The following is a 22,333-nucleotide window of genomic DNA, read 5'->3' as shown; positions in this document are numbered from 1 at the left end:
GGTTATATTTCTAACAACACTAGGGTTAAATGTTTGGGCGAGTTGTTTGTTGTCGAGTGGGGCAGGGGGGGGGTGGGGAGGTGGGGGGGTGGGGGGTGTATGCTGTTGTGTTGCTTGTTCCTTACACAATAGGTAGGTGTTCAGCCACCAGAAAATGCCTGGCCCTGCTCTGTCCCAGTGTACAACAAGCAAGTGTCCCAAACATTTAACCCTAGTGTTGTTAGAAATATAACCTGTGAGAAAAAACTGATAAGGATAATGCTGTGTGTTGCTAATTTGTCATCTGTTCATAAACTGACTCACCGCCTCTCACACACAGTATTGAGAGCTCAGAAATCTTTTGATTGAGTCGAGTAAGCTCTGGCTTCCACGTAACTCGCTAGTTGAAGCTGGTTTCTGTGGCTCTTCTTTATCTTTCACTCTTAGTACTGGGATCTCTTATGTTCTGTCTTTTGGGAGTTTGAGAGCACTGTATTTGGGAGGAAGTTCAAACATAAGGAATGAATGAAGCAGTGAAAAGTTAAACATTCAGAGATATTGTGGGTGCTAGTACTGGAATTATTCTTTCAGATTTAATTTGTTTTCTGGGCCTTGTAGTTACTCAGTAAACCCCATAGATCTGTGTATTAATTTAATTGTATTTTAAACCTCATTTGTTCCTTTAAAGCCTACAATGGTCTGTCTGCCTTTTAAACTTGTTGCAATAACTTTGCTGAAATGTTAACACATTAGTAAAACTTTACTAAAAAATGAAATATACACTTACGTCAAGTTTAGGTAGTGTTCTTTGTTGTTTAAACATTCACAGGTATACAATAGATTAGAAAGCAATATATGAGAATGAAAGATTCTGTCTGAGTGGTAATTACATGAAGGAAGAAGGAGATATTTTAAGTAAAGATACAGGAAAGTTGAATATATATTGTAGCAATATATGTTTTAAATAGGTTAGATGCATAGGTCCACTGTTGTTTGCTGTTATATGTTATTTCATGCATTGTATTATACATGCAATGTTTCTAATATATTTTCATACATATACACTATTTCATAGTGAAAATTATCATAATTAATTAACTCTTAAATTGTGTAAAGAAAAATTATATCCTCACATAAATGTTAATTAGATATTCAAAATGTTAATGAACATGTTTGAAATACTAAGCTATCGTTAATTTATGAAATTAAAACTGGATAGGAAAATACGATATTTTCTCTCACATCTTATTTTCAAGTAAGTTGAATTTTCCAAAGGTAGTTTGGTTAAATTTTAAAGCTGTCTTCAAATCCCTTTTAGAGGTATTTAATATCTCTAAATTAATTCTCTTTATGTTTTCTTTTACTATTCTGTTAATTTAAACTCCTTTGGAATTTTCAAAGACATTGTTTCCAGGTAACTTTTAAAATTCTGCACATTATTATTTATAAATTAGAATTGACAAACATTTTTGGTTATAAATCAGCAGACCTTAGCTCAGTTTAGTTTAATCAAAAATGATTTATTGATTATGAATACTGAAAAGCTCAGAGGCAGTTTTACCTGTATACAGAGCTGAAATAATTCTTCATCCCTTAATTCTTATTTTTCTTTCCTGGAATGACATAGGTCTCAGGCAGGCCATGGCAACATAGTAGCCCCTGGCAAGGTCCATGCTTCTTTTGTCACTAGAGGATCGAATCTGGATGGGCTGATCAAGAGTCAGTCACATGCCAACCCTCAAACCAGTTGCTGTGACAGAAGTCCTGATTGTCCCAGTCTGGGGTGTCACTCCTAGACCTAGTACAAGAACTGCAGAGACAGATGCACCGGAAGCATAGTCCCTAGAGGGAGGTGGGTGGGCCTCCTAAGGGCAACGTACCTAAAGAAAGGCAGGGATGCTCAGCAGAAGCAGCAGCAAATGTCCCCCTCCCCCAGCAACAAGGGATGCCCAAGTCCTTCCCTTTACTCCCACTAAAAACTCATCCTATGTCATGTCCCCTCGTCACTGCAGGGTATCTGACAGTGTCCGATGGCATTGGTGAGTGCTGAGACAGGCTCATTTTCACAGTGACATTCAAGGCAAGGTAAATTTTAATTTGCTTTTAGTTATTATTATTATTATTATTAATTTCTGATTACGACCAAACCCAGGGTAAATTATAAACATTATAAACAGGCACTCTGCCACTGAATGATACACCCAGCCAAAAAAAAATTAATTAATTTCATTCAATAAAAGGTCTGAACCGGTGTAAAATAGAAGCCAGCATTCCCATGCTCTCTAAAACAACAGTGCTTTCTGTTTGGATCCTCAGCGTGCTACTTCCATGATGAAATTATATATGAATAATATATATCCCTGAAAGCTTTCTAGTATAGTTAAATAAAAAAGAAGGATTTGTTTAATATTGTTGGGCTTGATGTTGTGTACACTGATATAATGGGAAAATTATTCAGTAGCATTTCACTCTGAGGAAATACTACCCACATTACCAATGACTTACTACACCTGAGATTATTGAAAATACAACATACACTTGCAGAGCATGTGACCTTGTTGCTGACTTTTCACTACCAAAAGAATTATTTTGGAATCCAATTGCTGATTAGCCGTGCTTAGAAAGTAAGTTTCTGTAACAACAACAAAAAGAAAGAGATAAAATTGAAAGGATTTACTGACTTTCTCCAAAGAAATCTTCTAAGGTTATTTTATGTAAATTTTTATTCGGAAAGGCAAATGGTATGGACATCAGAAGAGGGTGAAAACAAGGAACAAGACAGGAGCTTGCCACAGAGGACCTCTGAAAGACTCTACCCAACAGGGTATTAAAGCAGATGCTGAGACTCTAGCCAAACTTTGAGCAGAGTACAGAGAATCTTATGAAAGAAGGGGGAGATAGAAAGACCTGGAGTGAACAAGAATTCCACAAGGAGAGCAACAGAACCAAAAAATCTGGGTCTAGGGGTCTTTTCTCAGACTGATATTATAACCAAGGACCATGCATGGAGATAATCTAGAACCCTGCACAGATGTAACCCATAGCAGCTCAGTGTCCAAGTGGGTTCCCTAGTAAGGGAAATAGGGACTGTCTCTGACATGAACTCAGTGGCTGGCTCTTTGATCACCTCCCTCTGAGAGGGGATCAGCCTTAGCAGGCCACAGAGGAAGAAAATGCAGCCAGTCCTGATAAGACCTGATAGGTTAAGATCAGAGGAAAGGGGAGGAGGACCTCCTCTATCAGTGGACTGGGGAAGGGGTATGGGAGGAGAAGAGGAAGGGAGGGCAAGATTGGGAGGGATGAGGAAGGAGGCTACAGCTAGGATACAAAGTGAATAAATTGTAATAAATAAAAAATTAAAATAAAATAAGCATGCCATACCAAAATAAATAAATAAAATAAGATTTTCTCATTAAAATCGGTGTTCAGGGTTCTGCTTCTGAGAAGTTCCAAGGAATGTAATTAATTCATTAAATGTAGTTCACCTATGGTATGGCAAGCAACTGTGCCAAGCCATGGTGATACAGAATGATGGAGTTATGACTGAGTGGAAGAAAGCGTACAGATATGTTACTCTGGTGTGATAAATGCCTTGACAGCATGAATGACATGGGTTCTGGTACTTGGAGGAGTGTAAGCTGGAAAACACAGTTGGACGCACTGATGCTAGAAATGTCTCCGTGAGTGATCAAGGCCTAACAGGGGACTTGGACTAGGCCTCAGGAACAGGACTTCTCCAGGCATGAGAGAGTATGGAAGGGAGTAGCAACCGAAGCACCCGAAACAGAGGGCTAAGCAAGCACGGTGCCAGCCAACCAAAAGAAGGCTTACATGAATGAGGTGTTACAGGTGAAGCTGTAGGCCGCTCTTGTACACCTGGGGAAAGCGCCTACGGAAAAATTATGTCATGGATGCGCTGGGGTTGTATTCATGTAATTATAACTAGTTTTGTCTCTAAGCAGTCGAGGGGGTTACTAACCTTGGAGATGGCTGTGGGATAGAGGTCAGGTTAAGACCTAGGAAACGTTCCTTATAAAGGGCTGGATGGTAATTATTTGGGAGCCTTACCAATTTGATCTGATTCATATAACTATAACAGATTCTATATAACCATGTAATTTATAACGTGCAATGCCAGCTGGCAATTTCAAGATTAAGGCACTGGTGCAGGGTACATGGTGGTTTACTTCCTAGCTTGTGCCTTGAATGCTGCACACTGGACTGGGATACTCTCCCTCACAGAGCAGAAGAGGAGAGAGAACAAGCCCATCCCCACAAGCCCTTTTATTCCCAAAGTCACTGATTTGTTCCTGAGAGCTCCGCCCTTATGACCTAAACCCTTCCCGTTGGTCCCCCTGGACACTGTTGCAATGGAGATTTAAACTGGTGACGTAAACTTGGTGGAACAAAAACTGTCAAGCCAGAGGCCACCTGATGCAGCTTCTGTTTCAACTGTCCCTGAGGCTGGAATAGGCCATGTGTGTGTCTGTGTTCAGTACAACTCAAATGCCCCAAACAGGCAGCTTTTCCGTGGCTTCTACTTGGAAAAGACCTATGCATAAAACCAGAAGTGCATTTCTTTAAGTGTTTCTCTGCCATTCAATATTCCTCTGAAGAGAATTCTCTGTTTAGCTCTGTACCCTATTTTTAATTGGATTACTTGATTTTTTTGTTGTTTAACTTCTTTAGTTCTTTATATATACTGGATATTAGCCCTCTGTCAGATATAGGGTTGGTGAAGATCTTTTCCCAATCTGTATACTGTTGTTTTGTTCTGAGGACAGTATCCTTTGCTTTACAGAAGCTTTTCAGTTTCATGAGGTCCCATTTATTAATTGTTGCTCTTAGAGCCTGTGCTGTTGGTGTTCTGTTTAGGAAGTTGTCTCCTGTGCCAATGAGTTCAAGGGTCTTCCCTATTTTTTTCTTCTAACCGATTTAATGTGTCTAGTTTTATGTTGAGGTCTTTGATCCACTTGGGAAATGCAAATCAAAACAACCCTAAGATTTCACCTTATACCCATCAGAATGGCTAAGATCAAAACCTCAAGAGACAACACATGCTGGAGAGGTTGTGGAGAAAGGGGAACCCCCCCTCCACTGCTGGTGGGAATGTAAACTTGTACAACCACTCTGGAAAGCAATCTGGCGCTTTCTCAGACAACTAGGAATAGCACTTCCTCAAGATCCACCTATACCACTCCTAGGCATATATCCAAAAGATTCTCAAGTACACAATAAGGACATTTGCTTGACCATGTTTGCAGCAGCCTTATTTGTAATAGCCAGAAGCTGGAAACAGCCCAGATGCCCCTCAGTGGAGGAATGGGTGCACAAATTGTGGTATATCTACACAATGGAATATTACTCAGCAATAAAAAACAAGGAAATCATGAAATTTGCAGGTAAATGGTGGGATCTGGAAAAGATCATCCTGAGTGAGCTATCCCAGCAGCAGAGGGATGCACACGGTATATACTCACTCATATAGACATGTAATATAGGATAAACCTACTAAAATCTGTACACCTAGGGAAACTAATCAAGAGGGAGGACTCTTGCTAAAATGCTCAATTCCTACCCAGAAAGGCAAAGAGGCTGGACATCAGAAGAAGAAGAAAAGAGGGAACAAGTCAGGAGCCTGACACAGAGGACCTCTGAAAGGCTCTGCCCTGCAGACTATCAATGCAGATGCTGAGACTTATGGGCAACTTTTGGGCAGAGTGCAGGGAATCTTAGGAAAGAAGTGGGAAACAGTAAGATCTGGAGAGGAAAGGAACTCCATAAGGAGAGCAACAGAACCAAAAAATCTGAGCACAGAGGTCTTTCCTGAGACTGCTATTGCAACCAAGGACTATGCATGGAGATAACCTAAGACCCTGCACAGATGTAGCCCATGGCAGTTCAGTATCCAAGTGGGTTCCATTGTGATAGGAACAAGGACTGTCTCTGACATGAACTGATTGGCCTGCTCTTTAATTACCTCCCCCTGAGGGGGAAGCAGTATTACCAGGCCACAGAAGAGGACAAGGCAGCCACTCCTGATGAAACCTAATTGACTAGGATCAGAAGGAAGGAAAAGAAGTCCTCCCCTATCAGTGGACTTGGGGAGGGGCATGCATGCAGAGGGTGGAGAGAGGTAGGGATTGGGATGGGAGGAGGGAGGGAACCACAGGGGGGATACAAAGTGAGTAAAGTGTAATTAATAAAGAAAAAAAACAGAAGTGCATCACTTTCTAACCCCACTGTTTCCAACAATCAACCCTTCTCCCTGGACAGCTCTTTCTTAGCTTCTGGGGGCCATGTGAAAAGTTCTTTTTCCTGCTGGGAAGCGGTGAGGAAGAGAGAAGAGAATCTCCTTTTGTTTTGCCTAATTCATCCCCTGCCCTGGAATGCCAGGAGGTAGGGAAATCTGAAGATAAGTGGCTTTTCAAGTTCTTCTGTGAGGTACACACGTGTGCGTAACTTGGTCATACAGGGAACATTTTTTCTGTTTGGAAATTATTTCCCTTTCTCTAAATACAGGAAAAAATAGTTAAGGTTTAAGCCTGCCTATAGAGGCCTATTTAAGGCACTGGTAAAAATGTCTGTCACATTTAGTGAATGTGCAGGCCTTATACCATGAAACTTGCTCTGAAAGGCATAAAAATGTTCAAGAACTGGGAATGTGTGCCTTTTTATGTTTTGGTAGTGGTGCAGGATAAAATTGGCTACCTCTAATAATTTATTTCTCTCATTCTTTGTCTTCATTTGAATTTGAGAAAGTCTTCTAGGCTTAGGCCGGCCTAGTTCATGCCAAACAATTTATCTCTATGAATTCCTTTTTTGTGTACTTCACATGTCAGAGACACACAATAAAGCCACCATTACTTGCCAGTTGCATGAACTTTGATCTTAAATGGGTCATGGGTTAGTTTCAAACAAAGTGCTAAATGTGAAATGATAAGCTACTTCCATGCCTATGATATTACGAGATTTTATTTTTCACACAGTAGATACAATGGCATGTTTTTGTCTGTGTTCTTTAGTTAGTGGTTATAATATAGACATAGCTCAAGATCATGGACAACCTAACAGTTCTATCAAAAGCAAGCTTCCAGCATTGCATGATCTGGCATCATATATCTGTTTTCTTCAATAGATTAATGAGAATTAATTATTAATATAAAAGGATTTAATAATTAAAAGGCCATTTACAAAATTTACCTTAAAATTTAAAGATATAGCATTAAAACTTTACAGAACTGGCCACTGTTAAAACACAGTCTCACACTTTTCCTGCCAATGTCACAGAAACTATTGCAAGACATAATTTTTAAATGATTTTATTTTTATTATTTTTAGGTTCATTAGAGTTTCATCTGTATATATGTCTATGTGAGAGTGTCAAATGCCCTCGAACTGGAGTTATGGACAGTTGTGAGCTGCCATGTGGGGGCTGGGAATTGAATTCTGGTCCTGTGGAAGAGCAGCCAGCCTTGCCCCTCGCAAGAAGTAATTTTTAAAGCTTCAAGTTAGCCAATTCACTACCATTTATATAACTCTTAGGAAAATGCTAAATATCGTAGTTTGACAATAAAATGATAGAAAAGGTTTTTATAATAAGGCTAGTGCTAGAGCTCCAGCATGAAGATATGTAAATGAATTATGTCTGTGGTTGAATGTGTCGAAAGCCAGGTGGTTTTATAAATAATTGAATGGTACAAATGGTTTGAGAACAGCATTCAGGTTTTGGATTATATTCAAGCCTTTATCAAAACCCAGTCCTCTGCATGCACAGGCTCTCTGTGAACCTCAGTGGTTCAGACTGTTTAAAGCAATTTTAAGTTTTATTTCATGAGAACTCATAAACGCAAAAATTCAATAACACAATTCATGAATCTAATAACTGTAAGTTAATTATTGAAAATTACAGTTATAATTTATTTTAAAACACAATGAACTAGTTTATGAATTATACAAATGGTAGTTTGGATAAATTGAAGCCTTTGAAATTGTCACTATTATTATTTTTCACAAGAACATGCAGCATAAGCAGCAAATGCATAAAACCTTGTCCTGGCAATGACCAATTTTGTAACTGTTAAGGTGTCAGATTTCTCAAGCATAGTCTAGATCTTTGTCAACGTCTTTTTACGTTAGAATATTTTTTAATAAGACTCACAAAGTTATTTATGGCATTGTCTCTTCTTTTTGGGAAATTCCTCAGTTTAATTCACTACTGCCTGCAGGGTCTATTCACAACTTACCAATTCTACTAGTGAATAGTTAATCCTATTCCACAATGTATTTGGAATATTGACAAAAAAACCCCTTTCATTTAATAATTAATTTATGCACAATGACATTAATTGTTAATTGCTTGCCTTTTCATTAGAATTCAAGTCAAAGGTAATTAGAATAGTTTTCTGTTCGGTGTGAGAAATCTTAGACCTTTGGGGTGTCATAAGCTAAGAAAGCTTGCAAAGAGAATATGTGCTTCACAGTCTTCTGATGCATAGTTTTCAAATAGTGCTCGGAAATACTCTGACAGTTAAATATCCACAAGTTCGAGGTTGACCGACAAACATAAGTCATGTCATAAAAGGTCTGGCTCCCCATTTTCTCTTTATGAGAGTACAGTACCTGTATGCTTGGTAGAAGTCCTTGATAGCTAAACTTCACTCCCTTCAAGCACCCTGTAGAGACCATGGAGAGGCTTTCCTCCCAAAACATGACAGTCTGAACTCTATGTGACAGGAAGTGAGAAATGCTTCGCAGTTAGAAGGTTCGAGGACCAAGATTTCCCAGAGAAGGGGACACATTCCTCTATCCAGGGACCTAGCCCTTTGACCCTGGGTGGACAAATTGATCCATGACGGACAGGCTGGTGGATTGTGTGGGGTCAGGAGCTTTGCTTTCAGAGACTAAAATCCTAAACTTTGTATGTTTCTAAGAAGCACCTTCTGGGAACTCAATACCAGGCTTGTATGACAACCTTTCTCACCAAATTTCAGAGTGAGTCACCAGTGGCTGACTGGTGAAGGCGTGGCTCCATAGTCTGGCCTGTGATTTCCTGGTCAGAGGAAAAGGAAAGAAAGAGGAGGAAATGACAGCTGTCAACAGAAGAGAGGCCTGTGAAGGGCTTCACCATTGAAAAGTATCATTGACCTCAAAATGACCTTCAGTAGGATAATGTTCCCACTGAAGGATAAACTAAGCCTAAACTAAACCTAGGATGAAGTCTTTCTTTCCTTTCACCTTCTCTCCTTTCTTCTCTCTCTCCCTCCTTTCCTTTTCCCTCTCTCTCCCTCTCTCCCTCTCGCCTTCTTTCTCTATTTCTCTCCCTCCCCCTTTCTTTTTGGGATCTCAGGTAGTCCATTCCAGGCTGGCTTCTAAGCCCCTCTATAGCTGAGACTGACTTTGAATTCTCTGAAGTGCTTGAATTGCAGACATGCACCGCTCTGCCCAGTTATATGGTGCTGGGGATCAACCCCAGGGCCTCATGTGGAGCAGCAAGCCCTCTACCCACTGAGCCACACAGCCTGCAAAAACCAAACAATATAGAGCTTTTCTTTTTTTTTTAAAGTAAGTTGTATTGTTATTCAAAATAAGTTTTACAGTAATTTAGCTATACGATATGCTATCATGGGATGCATCCAGATAATAAAAGCTTATCAGAGTGAGACGGGTTAAAGTATGTATCAGCCTACACAGTTATCCATTTCTATTTTTGTTTTGAGGGGCGTGGGGTGAAGTGTTGAAAACTATATAGACTAGTATGAATCCTATACAGCACGTGCAACATTCTTTTTTTTTTTTTTACTTTACAAATGTTTATCTTCTTTTTTAAAAAGACTTTATTGGTTCTTTGTGAATTTCACATCATGCGCCCCAATCCCACTCATCTTTCTCCCCACTTGTACCCACCCTCTACCCTTGTAACCTCCCCTGCAATGGTGAAAAAGAAAGCACCTCATGTGGAGGCTGTAATGTGTCAACGTGTATCCCACAGTATACCCTTTTGTCCATCCATCTTTGCTTGCAAATGTTCACTGCAATAAGCTATTGTTCTGGTATGAGGCCTCTTGCTTCTGCAATTTGATCAATACTGGAACTTCAGTGGGACTCCTCTTGGATATCCTGTTGTTGCCCTGTGTGGTGAGATCCTTGGATCTGTAGGACCAATCTCTTCATGCACTACAGCAGTTCACTGATAGGACAGACATTGAGTTGGGCCGATTCAAAGCCACAGATCTGGGCCTGAGAGGTAGCTGAGCTGGTCAGTCTGCTGTTTGTCCTCCCCCTTTCATGTCCTCAGGGCTGGCTCAACAGCAACCTCTGCTGTGGAGGCGGGTAGATATGGCCACCTCTCCCTTGCCTATGTCACCACATAGCAAACTAGGAGCAGGGCCCACTCTCCCAAACTCATGCCCTCAGGGCCAGCTCTACTGTGCTGCGTAGGCCAGGTGCAGGGCCTGCTCTCCTAAGTGTGGCAGCAGGTGAGGGGCAGGGCCAGCTCTCCTACTCTCATGAACCCAGGGCCAGGTCTCCTGCCTGCTGCAGGTTGTGAGGGTCTGGGGGGGGGGGAGAAGGGTCCTTTCCCTCATTTGTGCCACTGCATGGAGGCGAGTGGTAGGGCCAGGACTCCCATGATCATATCCTCGGGAAACTGGCTCAACCAAAACTCCTGAAATGTGCAATGCCCACTTTCCTGAGAACTGCAGCTGGCTAGGGGTGGGGCCAGCTCTCCTGCTTTCTTGCCCCAGGGCCAGCTTTTCCATGATGCCCAGGGGAGGGTGGGAGCCAGTTTTGCACAGCCTTCAGACATTAACATGTCCCTGGGTGATGGCCCAGACCAGGGACGTCCCCTAGTTTTTGGTGGTCACAGAACCTTGCTGCTGCAGAGCCATGGACCTAGACACATCCCTGGGTGGAAGCACAGACCAGGACCCTGGTCTCAGGTGGCCCACATTCTTCTATTTCTCTCATTTTTCTGACACCATCTACTTGCTCCCTTAAGTGGTTCCAGGGTCTCTGAGTATCTAGGGTTGTCTCAGGAGGACTATGCCCCGCTCATGCATTATGGCACTGGGCAGGTGTCATCTCAGGAATGATCTGCCCAACCCCAGGTATGTGCAGTGTCCAACTGGTGAGCATCTGGGCTAGCTTTTTCAAGGAATGCTAGGCTGCCAGTCATTCGGATTTTTATAGGTCAGAACAATGAGCATAGACACAATCTCTCTTCTGCCACCTACTGGTGCATATGTGAGACAGCAGCCACATCCACGAAGCTTCTAGGGGCAGGTGCACAACATTTTATTTTGCTGGTAGTTATTATTAGAACTCTAGACTTTTCATCTTAAATATTTCCTTTTCTGCCATATTTTACTTTTCTAATATTTGATATAAATATGTTTTTGCAATTACTAATTGTCTTAATCTCTTTCTAGGCATATACGTGTTCCCTTTTAATGTGTATCTAGATAGATTGGTAGACAGACAGACAGAGAGATGGATGGATAAACATACAGACAGTTATCTCATAATTGGTTCACAGAGAGTTAAAGAGCACACATGTGGCATATTCTTTAAGATAGAAACTAAAAAACCAACCCTCAAAAATATTGAAGACTGTGGCTTAGTGGCTTATCTAATATTTACTATTAATTATAGAAGACATGATTTGTTGTCATGCAGTAATTTAGTTGCAAATATTTTAGGCATCAGATGCTGGCAGTTTGAAGAGCTTGAAGTCAAAATGATAGGGTCTAGCTTTGGTCAACTTAGATATAAACACAAAAATTTGAACTTAGGGGAGAAGAAAATCATGTTTCAAAGAGCTAGTGATCAGAATAATCATTATTAGCTTAACTTATTTTTTTTGAGACAGCCTTACTATGTAACCTGGCTGGCCTGGAGCTTACTATCTAGACCAAGCTGTCCTTAAACTCATAAAAATCCACCTGCCTCTGCTTCCCAAGTGCTGGGATTAAGGCATGCACCACCACACCTGGCTTGCAGATAAGATTACAAGATTTCAAAGACTGAAATATGTTAATTCAGGTCAACAAAATTTTATGGCCATATAGGCTACTTGATCTAACTACTAAATTTAAAAAAAAAAATGTATATACAAAGTGAGGTTGAAGGACTGAGGAAACCCTGAGGCCACATTTTACCACGTATCAGACAAACTCCATGTGCTACCCCAGAGCTCAATGAATAGTCCCTGCTGCTGGAGCTTCTCTTGCACACTTCCTATTGAAGGAATTTAAACCATTAAAAGGGAAACAAAACAACAGAGAAACAGAAGCACAGTAAGTGTTCAATGGGTTACTTTTCAGTTTAATGGCCAAATTTTCAGTTTCTGGTTACACTTTACATTATTGTAGCATTCTGTTGCTGAGAAAACATTTGTATGCAAAGGCACTCATTTCATTTCATCTTCACAGTAACCGCTCAGAGCTGTTATTACTGTTTCATTCTATAGATACAGATGGTCAGGCTCAGTGAACTTAAAAGGACTCAATAGAGGTTCATTTGAGTAATTACTAGCTGAACGCCTAGGATGTGCCAGAGACAGCTAGTAAATAACAGCCAAAACTGAACTCAAATCTAATAATTAAATCTACTGTCAAAAATGTTGTTTTTAGAATCTTTCTTCACAAAGAGAAACAGGCAACAGCTTCTGTCTATTAGAGCTGGCACGTAGTTGAAGTGTCTTGCCATTCCAGCACCGTGCCAGCTTGCCCTTGGCGATGTTAGCTAGCAAACGATTGACTTTATCTAAACCTTGAAGTTCCAAGGATGGACAAAACTGTGAGGCAGAGTGGAATGCCAGCCAGCCCTGCCCACCACGGAGCCTCTCCCCGCACCCACCCTCATTGACCCTCACTGTTTCACCTCTGTACGTTTCTATTTGAAAAGTTATCAGAAACAAAGCTGCTTCAAAGAGAAGGATGACAGTGGAGAAGAGGAAAGGAAGAATAGGAGGGGGAAGAGGAAGAAGCCTGATTAATGTAAGAGAAGGCAAAGTATGCATGTCCTAAAAAAGCAATACCTGGCCACACGTATGAACGGGAGCATAGAAATTACTGAGGTAGAGCTGGGACATAGCTTTTTTTTTTTTTTTTTTTTGAAGAGCATGCAATGTAAACACGAAGACCCGAGTTCAGTTTTCAGAACTCATGAAAAAAAAAAAGGTGGGGGGGGGCAGAACCACGGTGCTGGCCTGCATTTGTAATCAATACCTTAACCATGGAGGTGACCATGTGGATCCGTGGGGCTTTAGGACCAGCCAGTTTAGCTCTCTGCCTCAAAGGAGGTGAAAGGCATTCCCAAGGATGTCACTCAAAATCACTATTAATGTCCTTATTATTAAGTTATGGATGGATGTTAATGGCCCTTAGCCTCCACATGCACGCACACAAACACACCCACACCTGTGCACACATGCACAGGCACCCGAACACTGCATATGCATAAAATATTCATATATAAATTAATGATAAGCATCATTTAATGCTGCATACATGTGTATGTGTGTGTGTGTGTGGTAAATAGCATTTGGAGGGACAATTTAAAGCATTTGAGAATTACTAAGAAGACCCTATTGATAAAGGAATCTTGATATGGGATTAGTCTATCAAATATTAAATCTCCTGTAATACTATCATCATGAAAACGGTAGTAACAGGCAAGAAAGTAGTGGGATCACATGGAGAGTAAAGGAAAAATGAAGTATACAGGCAGCCTGGTAGGCACCAGCGGATGGCAGGGCTTATTTAATATATTCAATACAAGTCACGTGGAGAAAACTACAAAGTTCAGTTCTTACTTTCACAAATATGCTGAAATAAATAAAGAGTTAAATTTAAAAAAGCTATTGGTTTGCATAATCATGGATGGAGGCAATCTTTACAATCCATTAAGTAAACTAACAAACAGATTCTATATAATTGAAAAGACGTTTGGAGCAAAATATATTACAAATATAAGGATAGCAAACATTGGCTGTAATAGATGGTATTCTGCATGATTTGCATTTATGTATTTAATCTCCATTCTATCATATGAGATAGGTATTATTTTCAACCCATTTCATATGACAAATATATACCCCCAGATTACATACATATTAAAAAATACTTGGAATTTGAATCCAGACAGACTGATACATAAACTGGGCATTAAAGTAAATCACTTCTCAGATAATCCATTGACTAGGAAAATGTGTGGATAACAATTATGGCTACCTGGATACAGTATTCTATGAATTATCAATAATACTGAAGGCAACAAAAGACAAGCAGCCAATTAGATATTGAGAGTTTATATAGATGTATAAACTTATATAAATTTTATACATATTATAAATTTATATATATACATATATGTAGATATACATTGATTACCAAAAAAAGAAATCTGGTGATGATTATTATGGCCAATACTCATAACAAAAAAAGTTGACCCTGCTTGGCAAATGCAAATAAAAGTTACAGTCAAAGTACAAGAAATGCCAAAATTGAATGTTTCAAAGATGTTTGAGGTCACTGTTATTTACATGCCACTGGGGGAAATCTGAAGATGAATTAGCCATCTTGCTGAAGATGGAACAGACAGTATGCTTTTGTTTAACAGTCTCATGTTGGAAAATTCAGAGAACAAAGACTAGCATTTTTTTATAAGCTCTAAAGCAAATCTATAGAAACTAGTTTAAACTGAAAACAGAAACAATAAAATTTTACTATAAGGGTATTTGTGACAATATTTCAAGAAATGACATATTATTTTAGTAGAAATTATCAATGTTATCTCTATTCTCTCAATTATCAGTTGTTCAGAAGAAAAAGAGTAAGGTTCATAGTTATTAATTTTGAGAGGTTCCTGCACAAAACTAAGGTCCAAGTGGATCAAAGACTTGGACACATAAAACCAGACACACGAAACCTGTTAGAAGAAAAAGTGGGGAAAAGCCTTGAATTCATTGGCACAGGAGACAACTTCCTGAACAGAACACCAAAATCACAGGCTCTAAAATCAATAATCAATAAATGGGACCTCATGAAATTGAAAACCTTCTGTAAAGCAAAGGACACTGTTGTCAGAACAAAACAACAGCCTACAGACTGGGAAAGGATCATCACCAACCCTATATATGACAGAGGGCTAATATACAGAATATATAAAGAACTCCAGAAGTTAAACAACAACAAATCAAGTAATCCAATTTAAAAATGGTGTAGAGAGCTAAACAGAATTCTTAATAGAGGAACAGAGAAACACTTAAGGAAATGCTCAACATCCTTAGCCATCAGGAAAATGAAAATAAAAACGACCCTGAGATTTCACCTTACACCCATCAGAAAGGTTAAGATCAAAAACTCAAGTGGCAATACATGCTTGAGAGGTTGTGGAGAAAGGGGAACCCTCCACCATTGCTGGTGGGAATGTAAATTTGTACAACCATGTTGGAAATCAATCTGGTGCTTTCTCAGACAATCAAGAATAGCACTTCCTCAAGATCCAGCTATACCATGCCTAGGCGTATATACAAAAGATGTTCAAGTACACAACAAGGACATTTGCTCAACCATGTTCATAGCAACTTTATTTGTAATAGCCATAATCTGGAAACAACCCAGATGTCCCTCAACTGAGAAATGGACACAGAAATTGTGGTACATTTACACAATGGAATACTACTCAGCAATAAAAAACAAGGAAATCATGAAATTATCAGGCAAATGGTGGGAACTAAAAAAGATCATCCTGAGTGAGGTGTCCCAGGAGCAGAAAGACACAAATGGTATATGCTCACTTGTAAGTGGATATTAGAAATAAAATATAGGATAAACATACTAAAATCTGTACACCTAAAGAAGCTAAGCAAGAAAGAGGACCCTGGGTAAGACAATCAATCCTCACTCAGAAAGGCAAAGAGGATGGACATCAGAAGAGGTAGAAAACAGGGAAGAGGACAGGAGCCTACCAAAGAGGGCCTTTGAAAGACTCTAGCCATGAAGGTATCAAAGCACATGCTGAGACTCATAGCCAAACTTTGGGCAGAGTGCAGGGAATCTTCTGAAAGAAAGGGGAGATAGAAAGACTGGAGGGGACAGGAACCCCACAAGGAGAGCAACAAAACCAAAATAAATATCTGGGCCCAGGGGTCTTTTCTGAGACTGATACTCCAAACAAGAACCATGCATGGAGATAACCTAGAACCCCTGCACAGACATAGCCCATGGCAGCTCAGTGTCCAAGTGGGTTACCTAGTAATGGAAACAGGGACTGTCTCTGACATGAACTGATTGGCCTGCTCTTTGATCACCTCCTCCTGAGTGTGGAGTAGCCTTACCAGGTCACAGAGGAATACAATGCAGCCACTCCTGATAAGACCTGATGGGATCAGAGGGAAGGGGAGGAAGACCTTCCCCTTTCAGTGGACCTGGGGAAGGGCATGGGAAGAGATGAGGGTGGGAGGATGAGATTAGGAGGGATCTACAGCTGGGATACAAAGTGAAAAAACTGTTTTATATAAATAAATAAATAATAAATAAATAAATAAATAAATAAATAAATAAATAAATAAATAGATAGATAGATTTTGAGGGGTTCATATATTGTATAGTAAAAAGAAAAAAAACAGCTGCCAAGTAAAGTAGAAGATCTCCTCCCATTTAAAAAACTCAGAAAAAGATCGTTTTAAATAGAGCATTGAAAAGGCTGTTAATATTGTTATTGGTTTACTGTGAAAGCTGTTGTCCTGGCTCCCACCTCTCTAGGCAATAGACTGATGCAGAGTACCCTGTCTGAAAACACTGAACTGCAAGTAAGTGCCTGTGTATATAAAGAGTATTTCTGGTAGATATACAAAAATGTAAAGGATATTGTGTAAGGGTAGAAGAAAAACTTTTTATAGCCGTTTGTTCTGTTCCACTTTGAAATGTTTTTTGAACAAGGTTTTTTTTGTTTGTTTGTTTGTTTTTTTTAATCTTTTAAGCTTACTCTAACAATTTAAAGCTTAATGCCACATTTTAAGAAAAAAAGGAAATTCTACGTGGAGGAGTCTGAACTTTTGTTCTGCAAAGAGTCAATCTCTTTTAAAGAAGTCATCAGGGGCAGTAAGAAGATCTTCTCAAAACAAGCCACACGGCCCGATTAACTTGGCCCGCCTATTGCTTTTCAAGTGTTTTCTGTCTCTCTTAGAGAGTTTAGTTCTGACTTCGCTTCTAGGGTCCTCTGTAGTACTGGGCTAATAATCTAGCAAATATGAAGGGAAAAGCTTAAAAAACACAGCAGATGCCTCTGCTAACATTATTTGGACTGACTCAGTGCGTGCCATTTCATATTAGGCTGACTCACAGATCGGAGGACAGTGTGCGCAAGTGTGCCGATTGGGAGGACAACTTGTGAGAACATGTCCTCCTTGTCCACCATGAGAATGTGGGGAATCCAAAACAGGTTATAAAACTTGGTGCCAAATGCCTTTACCATCTTGCCTAGTCGGAAGAAAAAAAAATTATTTTTAAATATATATATTTTTTTATTTTTCTGTGTAAGCGCTTTGTCTGTCTGTCTGTATGTGATTGTATGTGCACATCCTGGTGCCTGCAGAGGCCAGAAGAGGGCACTCGATCTGCTAGAACCGACATGAAGGACTGTTGTAAGCTACCATGTGGATGTTGGAAACCAAACCTAGGTCCTATGCCAGAACAAGTGCACATCAGTCGCCTTGCCATCTTCCCAGCCCCAGTTCAAACTTTTATATTCCAAAATTATCATCTGGCGGTCTCAAAAAAAAAAATTAATGTTAGTGTTTGGGTTATAAAAGGGCATTGTACTGTGAAAAGCCATTTGTAACCATCTAACTTTATGCTGCTGTCAAATGGTAGGCCTCGGCCACACGAAGCAGCAGATGTTAAGATGATAAGAATAAATGTTGCACTGTTATGCTATAGCCAAACAAGCAGGTAGGCATCAAAACAATTAGTATAAAGTGAAATCACTCACTTTATGGAAGCCGATGTTGTAACGTCTGAATGGCGGAATGTATAGGAGCACAAGATATGCCTGAGAGCTGTTATTACAGGGAAGTGCGTCATTCCAGTAGGGGAGGCAGTGTGAGGACCATTGCTAGTTAGAGACACTGTCAAAGCAATAACAACACAAGTTATGGAGTACTCTCAATCCGCTTGGTCTGCATAATGCTGTTTGCATATGTATAATCTCAAGCCTGCTACCGGGTACTAGATAACCAATGGTGGGGGAGGGGAGTGCTTCTCCATGAGGAAGACCTTTTTCTCCCACTCTCAGCATTCTTCAGGACACACACACACACACACACACACACACTCACACACACCAATTTTTTGAGAGCAAGGGGGTACATGGGAGAGACTGGATGGAGAAAATGGAAGGGAATGATGTAATTATAATTTTAAATAAAATTTTAAAAAGTAAAATAAAACTTAGAACTATGAACTAATGAGAAGTCCTATAGAGGTTCTATTTTTCTCTTTATAAGTATATATTAAAGCAATAGAACTGGAAGGAAAAAATAGATGAAAGTTGAAGGTTGGTTGATAGGAAATTATAATTGGAGAGCAATCACTCTTATGGATATGGATGAAGCTGTAGGTGGAGTTATCACTTCCTTTCTCGCTCTCTCTCATCTCAACTTCTACTGTGAAGTGCTAATTGCTTTAAAAGTAAGAACTCTGAGTACACAGATAGGTATTTTTCCCCCCTCAGGGACTATATGTAGCAAATTTCAACACCTGATGCATCATGTGATTTCTCATCTCACTTAAAAAATCCTAATAGGCAGCAAAATCTCTCCCGGAAAGGATTCATTTCTCTCAGTACAAAATGCTTTAGGTGGAAAGCTGGCCCAGAAAATGGAGTACAAAGATCAGGAAACAGAAATCATATCGCTGTCATCACAGATCATACTCTGTTCTCTGGACAAGGAGAAAAGGGCACTTTGCCACAAGTGCCTGCCTTTCCTTCTCTAGAAAAGCAAACTATCAGAAACTTAGAAACTGAATTTAAAAGAGACAAATATTAAGCCTCTAAAGTGAACTCATTGTCCCCGGCTTTTTAGGAACATGAAGACAATTCTACGCCGGGGTGATGATTTTTGTTTAACAGAACTTGAGCAAACACTATAACAATCGTAGAGTGGGAAGAACCAGCTGTAGGAAATGAGTTCTGAGACCCCCGGTGTGTGGCAGCAGGTTCCAGTCAGCCTTGCTGTCTTTCCTACAGGCCAACAGGGAGCATGTATTGAGGTGGATTTTCATGTAAAACTGCTTCTGCTCCTTAATGGACTTAAGATGGTTCTAAAAAGCACATAAAATTGAGCAATAACTTTTAAGTTAAGGTTATGAAGAAAGAATAAAGGATGATATGGATTAGGGGCACAATACGCACTAAAAACAAGCTCCCAAATACTCATTATGATGCCTGGACTCTTGCTTTTGGAAGGCCGAAGATTGGCCACGAAGCCTCTAACAGTGACCAGGAAAGGGAAGAGACACAACAAGCACTATTGTAGCCTTCACACGGAAAACATCTCCATGAACCTAAATTTTATTTGTAATACTAGTAAAAGTATAGGAGTAGACGTGATCCTGGGTATTTACAGCGATTCTGAGGACCTTCTGAGTGCATTCCATACATTAAAATATTTAATCCTCATGAATCTACTTAAGTTTATAACATGATTGCTTCCTTTTATTAAGAAGCCAAGAAACAAAGACATATGTAATATGCCCCTGATGAGGAATAAAGCTGAGATGTTATTAAATGTCAACTTTAAAAAATAATACATAAACACTGGGATGTGTAAAACTTTTATATATTCATCTATTTCAGATTTCTGTCAAGCATAACCAAACCTGCAAAAGCCGGCCAAGCTGACACTCAAATTTGATATGTCAAATTTTATAAAACGTTTGAAATTAAGTCTCACTGGCTACATTAACATGGAACCATTTGCTAAGATGAAAGTTCACTCAACTTTGGAATGATGCAACTTGATGACTCAATTCTCCTTCCATTTCCCTCTAATTAGACTACTGGGACACCCAGTTCACACAGCCTAGTGAGAGGCCATTTGGCCTTCCTTTGGCGAGAAGGTGTCCTTGGTGTATCAAGACCACCAGTGTTCTTTTCTCTCTCTCTGGCTGCAACTCAAGAAGCATCACTTGGCATCAGCTCTGCTGGAAGCGGGGGCATAACTCAGACAGTGAGACTGTGGCCAGTTTTAATCATAGGATGCAAAAGATCCTAAATGCGCTTCTGTGAATTTGTTTCTAGAACATATAGAAAATTACTTTTCTTAAAGAAACTGTATTTGTCTAAGAAACAAAACAAAAGTGTATTTCTGTATGAGTGAAAAACATAGGTCACATTGTGAAGATATGTCAAGAACTGGTTGCCTTTGACAGTCTATGTCACCAATCCAAGACCCAGACAATCCCCATGATTCCGTTGGCCTGGTGATGAAGACATCTTCTCCCGGTCACCTAAGCTGCACGTAGGAAAGGCGTTCTGAAACCCAGGGAGGATTAGAAACCAACAGACAATCCAGCAGCAACAGCTCTGGGAAGGAGGATGTAGCTCAGCGTCAGGGTTTGTGCTTAATATGTTCAAGGCCATATGTTTAGTCCCAGCAGACATACACACACAGAGGGGGGAGGAGGAGAGAGAGAGAGTGAGCAAGAAAGAAAAATCAAATTTCTTCCTGAGGATATTAAGGGAAATGTGTAGTGTGTCCTGATATGTCCTAAATGGGATATAAGGGTGGTAGTAGCTCGTACTCAGTAAAATGATGCTCTGTTGTAGTAGGGAACAATCTCCTTGGACAGGGTTTGTTTCCTTAAGAGTCAAACATTTCTGCTATCAAATCATATAAAGTGTAATATATCTCTACCCCTTGCAAGTAGAGCTGCTCAGAATCAAATGCAATGTAACTTGTTCCTCTTTTTGGTATTTTGCCACACAGCCTTTCTGTCCCTTTGGCTTCATTCACAGAATGACTTGAATTAGCAAAAACAGTTTATAATTTAACTAGCCAGATTATGAGTATCTGGGAGGACAGGGGGATGGGAGTGGCAAGGAGGACAGAAAAACTCATTCATTCACAAAGGAGGTTGGAATTTGAGTTAGTTTGTGATGAGAAACCTAACAGAAGAGCTAGGAATAAAACTAGAATATTCTATTTGTCAAACATATACTAGACACTGTGTTGGTCGGCTTATACATTTATCTTGTTTGAGCCGCACAAGACCTTTTCATAGCGGATGTTATGTAGGGCAGGAAACTAAAGCTTAAAGGCATTGCATAAGACTGTCCAGAAATACAATCTGGATAATTTTAACTCAGGTCTGTTTACCACAAAGCCTGAACTTTCACAATAGCCACAGGCTACCCCCAGATGAATGAGGTAAAAAGGCAACAAGAACCTTCATGTTCAGAGTTGACCACAATCTGTGGAAGGAAGATATAAGAGTACAGGCAGCTCTCACACTAACTCCATGTGGCCTTTGCTACCAAGGGTAGTGATCTGGTCAAGTCGTGCTCCACAGATGTTTATATGTGTAACGCTGTGGGTGACTTTCCAGGGACAAATTCCAAGTGTTCTTGACGTATTCTTAGGGCACAACTCAGTGGGAATTAGTTCTGTTTTGGAAAGGGGCTGAGACAAAGTTTGTACACACCAATAACATAAGAAACATTTTAAAAAACCAATAATCTTAAAGTTTAGAGTCTAGACAAATTTAATACTGTTACAAGTCAGTCAACAAACCAGAGGGCCGCTGTTCATGTGAGAATGTAATCTGAATAGCGCTCCATAAGACAGCAAGCTCTTTTGCTCAGTTTTATTTAAGTTTGTTCCAATTTTTTAAAACTTATTATTTTATGTGTGTTACTATTGTTGTGTCAATTTATTTGTATTAATGTGTATGCCACATCATGCTCGGTGACTATGTAGGCCAGAGAGGCATCAGATCTCCTGGGAGTGGACAGTTGTGAGCTGCCACATGGATTCTGGGAATTGTATCCAGTTCTTCTGCAAGAACAAGTGCTCTTTACTGCTGAGCCAAGTCTCTAAACCTTCTAGTGCATTTTAGATGCATCCTCAGAACACATTTTAAAGTGCCATCCTGCCATCAATGCATATGTAAACACTGAAGTCCATTTACAAATCTCGGTAGGGAATCCTGGTGCAGAGACCCAATTACTCACCTATTATTAAAACTTCAGTGATCTGATTCAAGAGCTTCGTGAAAAACTCCAATTTGACATTTCCTGGGAACCCACAGGCCACACTGGCAAGAGAAGCAGGTAGGCAACCTGTACC

At 40.0% G+C, this 22,333-nt stretch overlaps 1 non-coding gene across 1 annotated transcript; it reads right to left on the bottom strand.

The window, feature by feature from the left end:
* Window positions 1–11,135: 11,135 nt before the first annotated feature.
* On the bottom strand, window positions 11,136–11,263 carry LOC129681138 (small nucleolar RNA SNORA17). Its single transcript, XR_008720792.1, has one exon. It is a non-coding gene; the product is annotated as a small nucleolar RNA SNORA17 (small nucleolar RNA).
* Between the last annotated feature and the right edge of the window lie 11,070 nt (window positions 11,264–22,333).

Source organism: Psammomys obesus, unplaced genomic scaffold (assembly GCF_907164565.1).
Source record: "Psammomys obesus unplaced genomic scaffold, mPsaObe1.curated_primary_1811, whole genome shotgun sequence".
In the NCBI taxonomy this organism is placed as follows: Eukaryota; Metazoa; Chordata; class Mammalia; order Rodentia; family Muridae; genus Psammomys; species Psammomys obesus.
The sequence above is the reverse complement of the archived record's forward strand: the minus strand, read 5'-3'. Positions and strand labels throughout refer to the sequence as shown.